This window comes from Macrotis lagotis, chromosome 5 (genome assembly GCF_037893015.1).
Source record: "Macrotis lagotis isolate mMagLag1 chromosome 5, bilby.v1.9.chrom.fasta, whole genome shotgun sequence".
Classification (NCBI taxonomy): domain Eukaryota; kingdom Metazoa; phylum Chordata; class Mammalia; order Peramelemorphia; family Peramelidae; genus Macrotis; species Macrotis lagotis.
The window spans coordinates 25,488,183-25,494,182 of record NC_133662.1 but is presented as its reverse complement, the minus strand read 5'-3'; positions in this window follow the sequence as shown (position 1 = coordinate 25,494,182).

Below are 6,000 nucleotides of genomic sequence, written 5' to 3'. Positions count from 1 at the left end.
GTTCCTCTCCTTGAGATGAGGGAGAAAAATGTCCCGCCCTCAGTTCCTCTTTAGAATTTTTACCGCGCCACGTAGGCGGACCTTGAGATGAGGGAGAAAAATGCCCCGCCCTCAGTTCTTCTTTAGAATTTTTACCGCGCCACGTAGGCACTTCCTCTTTTGATTTTTTACTGTGCCACGTAGGCACTTCCTCTTTTAATTTTTTAAAGCGCCATGAAGGCACCTCCTCTTCTTCCGTTGTACGCCATTCCTGCACTTTCTTTATCCTTTCTGCTGTGTGTATCCCAGGCCCCTCTACTCCCTTAGCACTCTCCCTGGGGGACCCCTTAGCCATCCCATGGAGATCATCCCATGGGTACAACGGAGGAACTTCCCCTTCACCACTCTCATCATCGGAGGAGTCTAACAAAGAGGACCCCACCTGATTCTCACTGTCCCGTTGTAACGGAGGGGCTTGGTGTTGGGGACACAGGATCGCCCCTACTGCTCCATAGATAGTAAAATCCTCAGGCATTAAGACCCCGGGGCATGACTCCTGATAAGAAGCCATCTGTTGTCCTATTACCTGCCACCTTTCCGGGTCTATGCCTGAGTGTTGGAGCCATGGGCTAATGTCCCATATTTTATCTATAAAGTGCCTGCAGGTCTTAAGATGTATCTTTATCCCACTGCGCTTGCACAGCTTGTAAAGCTGGCAAGTTAGAACCCCTTTTTCCTCGGGCTCTATTAAGGGTAAGCTTCTACCCTGTCCCATCTTCCCAAGTACCCTAGTACCTGAGGCTGCCTGGCAGTCCCTCTTGAGCCTGCTCAAGGGGACAGGTGGTCAAATTTTAACGGCCCCACGTTGGGCGCCAACTGTTGCGGGAGGGGGTCTGTCTGACCCTCCAGCCACCGCCCTCTACTTACCTTAACCCAAGATCTTCAGACGTCTCTGGCTCCCCACCCGGGGTGGGGGAGGGGAGAACAAACCAGGCAGAGCACCCGAGGAGAGGTTCACTTCTTTATTGTTGTTACGAAGAATCCCCCCGAGCCCTTCTCTACTTTCCCTTTTATCCCCAGACCTAACTCCTCCTAGTAGGTGGTCTTGCTCCTCCTGAGTCCCCCTCGAGGGTGGAGCCAGCCCATCCCGAGGCCATCCCAGTACCCGAAGGCAGGTTCTAACCTCTGGGCGTCTCATGGTCCTCTCAGGGGGCCCCAGTCCAGAGCCGCCCCTAATATAACCCTGCAATACCTTTGCTAGAAGCCTTAAAAATAACATTCAACTCAATCATTAAAAGACTCCTGGCTCTCTCTCTGGTTTAGGAAAGAAAGCTAGTTCCATGCTTGTCTGCATTTGAAAATATGGGTGCTTGAGTGTACTTGAGAAGCTTTGTGATAACTATTTTGTGACATATTCTTATCTGTGAGCTACTCTGTTTTAATATTAACCTAATATTGATTACAATTGTATCCAATCTATTTTTATTAATGAGACTCTAGGACTTTAAGTTTTTTCTTGAGTTAAGTTTTTGAAACTTGAATGGTATGTTATAGCAAACAGAATGAATGGAGATTACATCTAAAGTTCTCATCCTTCATTATCACAATTGTAAAACTTTGCTAGGTGAAAACTAGAAAATACATTGTCAATGATTTAAGAAAATGTATGGATTTGAAATCTTGCTTATCATATGTATAAAATTGAATTCTTAAAGAATCCCATTTTCAATTTGCGGCCAAGATGGCGGAGAGAAGACAGGCACGATTCTAAAGTCTCCTGATCTTTCCCCATCTATCATATGAAACAAACCTCTTAAAAGAGATCCGACCCACAAAATCCACAAAGAAAAGCCAGGACAAAGAACATCTACCTCAGGATTTGTCTCCCTCAGTAGCATTGGACAAATTCAGGCAGATGAGTCTGGGCTCAGAGGGAGGATCAGTCCCAGATCAGCCAGATTAGCAGCTGAATTGGAGCCTGGAGTCTGAGGGCCCAATTGCCGGACCTGCTGGATCAGTGGTGGGGCTAGACGGCAGGGGCTTGAGTCAACTAGGGAGCTGAGGCACTGGTGTTGGTGCTGTCCCTCGGGAGCTTGCGGACAGGTCTTGGGGGAGAGTTTCGGTGCAGGAGACCTGGGGACACACCATCCCTGGGCTCCTCTGGTCTGAGGAACTCAGAGTCCATGCCTCCTTTGCACTGGGGCATGTGACTACTTCTGCCTCAGGCCCAGGTGTGTGAGCAGAAGAACCAGCCCAGCTGACCTCAGGCCGGAGTGAAGAGCAGCACTGATTGAAGGCAAAAGAATTCAATAGCTCCAACTCCTCCCTTCAAGCAAAGGGAGAAGGCCTCAATCAAGGTCACAGGCACTCCAGAGAAAGCAACTAACACCTCCTACTGGCCAGCCAGAGAAATTTCACTCAGTGAGTAAAGCCTCTAGTGATCCCAAGCCCTGTGAACCAGCCCCTCCCAAACTCAAGGTCTTAGCAAAATGAAGAAGGGTCAGCGTAAAGGTGGATCCATAGAAAAATTCTTGGAAGGGAAAGACCCTAACTCAGAAAGACCTAGAACCTCTGAGGAGAATATGATCTGGTCTTTAGCACAGAAAGACTTCCTTGAGGAGCTGTGAATTCATCCAACCCTTCTGGAGAGCTATTTGGAACTATGCCCAAAGGGCAACAAAAATGTACATACCCTTTGACCCAGCAATACCACTACTGGGTCTATACCCTGAAGAGATGAGGAAAAAAGAGTAAAAACATTACTTGTACAAAAATATTTATAGCAGCCCTGTTTGTGGTGGCAAAGCATTAAAATCCAGTAAATGTCCTTCAATTGGGGAATGGCTTAGCAAACTGTGATATATGTATGTCATGGAACACTATTGTTCTATTAGAAACCAGGAGGGATGGGATTTCAGGGAAACCTGGAGGGATTTGCATGAACTGATGGTGAGTGAGACGAGCAGAACCAGAAAAACACTGTACACCCTAACAGCAACATGGGAGTGATGTTCAAGCTTGAAGGACTTGCTCATTCCATCAGTGCAACAATCAGAGACAAATTTGGGCTGTCTGCAAAGGACAGTGCCATCTGTATCCAGATAACGAGCTGTGGAGTTTGAACAAAGTACAAGGACTATTCCCTTTAATTTAGAAAAAAAAAGATAGCTTATTGTCTGATCTTGTTACCTCTTAGACTTCTCTTTTAAGGATATGATTTCTCTCTCATCACACCCAATTTGGATCAAGGTACAACATGGAAACAAAGTAAAGACTGACAGAGTGCATTCTGTGGGGGGGAGGGGGGAGGGAAGCAAGATTGGGGGAAAAATGTAAAACTCAAATAATATCTTTAATAAAAAATAAATTTAAATAAAAAAGACTTCCTTGAAGAAATAAGGAAGGAGCTTAAAAATCAACTGGAAAATTTGGGAGAGACAATTAATACCTTGCAACAAGAAAACAAATCCTTAGAAAGTACAATTGGACAATTACAAAATGAGAATAAATCTCTCACATCATCAATTGGACAAATACAAAATGAGAATAATTCTCTCAGATCCTCAATTGGGCAAATGCAAAAAGAAAATAATTCTCTCAAAACCTCAATTGGTCAAATGGAAAGCTCTTTCAAAAGTAGAATTGACCAATTGGAAAAGGAGTTGCAAAAGGTTAATGAAGAAAACTCCCCGCAAAAAAGAATGGCATCTGCAGAAACTAATGACTCCATGAGACAGCGAGTCAGTTAAACAAAAATCAAAAAAGAGAAAAAAATAGAAGAAAATGTAAAATATCTCATCAACACTGACCTCAAGAATAGATCAAGGAGGGGTGACCTGAGAATTATAGGACTTCCTGAAAACATTGAAGAGAAAAAAAGCCTGGACTTAATGTTACAGGATCTAGTGATGGAAAACTGCCCTGATATCATGGAATCAGAGGGCAAAGTAGTTACTGAAAGAATACATCAATCCCCTCCAGAAAAAGATCCTAAAATGAAAGCACCAAGGAATGTTGTGGCCAAATTCCAGAATTATCAGATAAAAGAGAAAATCCTGCAAGCAGCCAGAAAGAAACAATTTAAATATCAAGGAGCCACAGTAAGGATCATGCAGGACCTGGCTGCATCAACATTAAGGGATCAGAGGGCCTGGAACAAGATATTTCAAAGAGCAAGGGAGCTTGGAATGCAGCCAAGAATCTACTTTCCTGCAAAGCTGAGCCTTCTCTTCCAGGGAAAAAGATGGACATTTAACGAAATGGAAGAATTCCAAAAATTCCTGATGAAAAGACCAGAGCTAAATAGAAAATTTGGACATCAAACAAGAGGTTCAAGAGACACATGAAAAGGTTAAAAAAAAGGGGGGGTGGTAAAAGGAACAAAACTGCTATCCAGTAAGTTGAAACTGGCTATATCCCAGCATGGGGAAAAAGATTCTCATAACTCTTGAGAATTGTAACTCTAACAGAGAGAATATACCTAGCCAGAAATGATGGACATTCATGATCTATCCATGAGACTGCTATCTAAAGAGATGTAACTGGATTTAACACCACTTGGGAGAAAGACTCTAATAACTCTCAAGAATTTTAACTCTATTAGATAGAATATACTGAACTAGAAGTGACAGACACTCAGAATTTTCTATGACTTAGATATAATGATCTAAAAAATACCACCTCCTTAAAAAGGGGGACAGGAAAGAGACAGGAGGGAGGGGATTGAATGGGGGTAAATCTCATTACACTAAGAGGTACAAAAAACCTATGGTAATAGAGGGAAAGGAAGGGAGCAGTTGAGAAACACCTGAATCTTCTTCTCATCAGACTTGGCTTAAAGTCAACCTACACATAATCAGTTAACTTATAAAACATCTAACCTTTCAAGCATTAAAAGGGGAAAAGGGGAGGGGGATGGAGAAAGGGAAGGGGAGTGGGGGGAAAAGGGGAAATAACAAAAGGAAGGGAAGGGGGAAAAGGGAAAGGGGAAAGAAAGGGGAGGAGTGATATAGGAGGGCAAACACACTGAAGGGGGTGGTATTCAAAAACAAAATACTGGGGAATATGGATAAGGGGGGGAAGGGGGAAAATACAAACAGAGGGAAGATAACACGGAGGGCAATTAAGAATTAGCAATCATAACTTTGAATGTGAATGGGATATACTCTCCCATAAAACATAAGCAAATAGAGTAGATTAAAAACCAGAATCCTACAATATGCTGCTTATAAGAAACTCATTTGAAGCAGAGAGATACATATAGAGTAAAGGTAAAAGGTTGGAGCAAAATATATTTTGCTTCAGCTGAAGTAAAAAAAGCAGGGGTAGCAATCCTTATCTCAGACAAAGCAGCAGCAAAAATAGATAGCATTAAAAGAGATAAGTAAGGAAACTTAAAAGGTACCATAGACAATAAAGTTATTTCAATACTGAATATATATGCACCCAGTGGGACAGCACCCAAATTTTTAGAGGAGAAGCTGAAAGAACTACAGGAAGACATAGATAGCAAAACTCTACTAGTGGGAGACCTCAACTTCCCACTATCAGATCCAGATAAATTGAATCATAAAATAAACAAGAAAGAGGTTAAGGAGGTAAATAGATTGTTAGAAAAATTAGATATGGTAGACTTATGGAGGAAACTGAATGGGGATAGAAAGGAATATACCTTTTTCCTCTGCAGTACATGGAACTTATACAAAAACTGACCATGTACTAGGACATAAAAATCTAATGATCAACTGCAGAAAGGCAGAAATAGTGAAGACATCTTTCTCAGATCACAATGCAATAAAAGTCATATGCAATATTGGACCAAGGAGATATAGACCCAGAACAAATTGGAAACTGAATAACCTCATTTTGAAAGATGAGTGGACAAAAAAACAAATTATAGAAAGAATTAACCATTTTATCCTAGATAATGATAAAAATGAAATAACATACCAAAACCTATGGGATTCATTCAAAGCAACTCTCAGGGGATATATTATAGCTCTAAATGCTTACATGAATAAA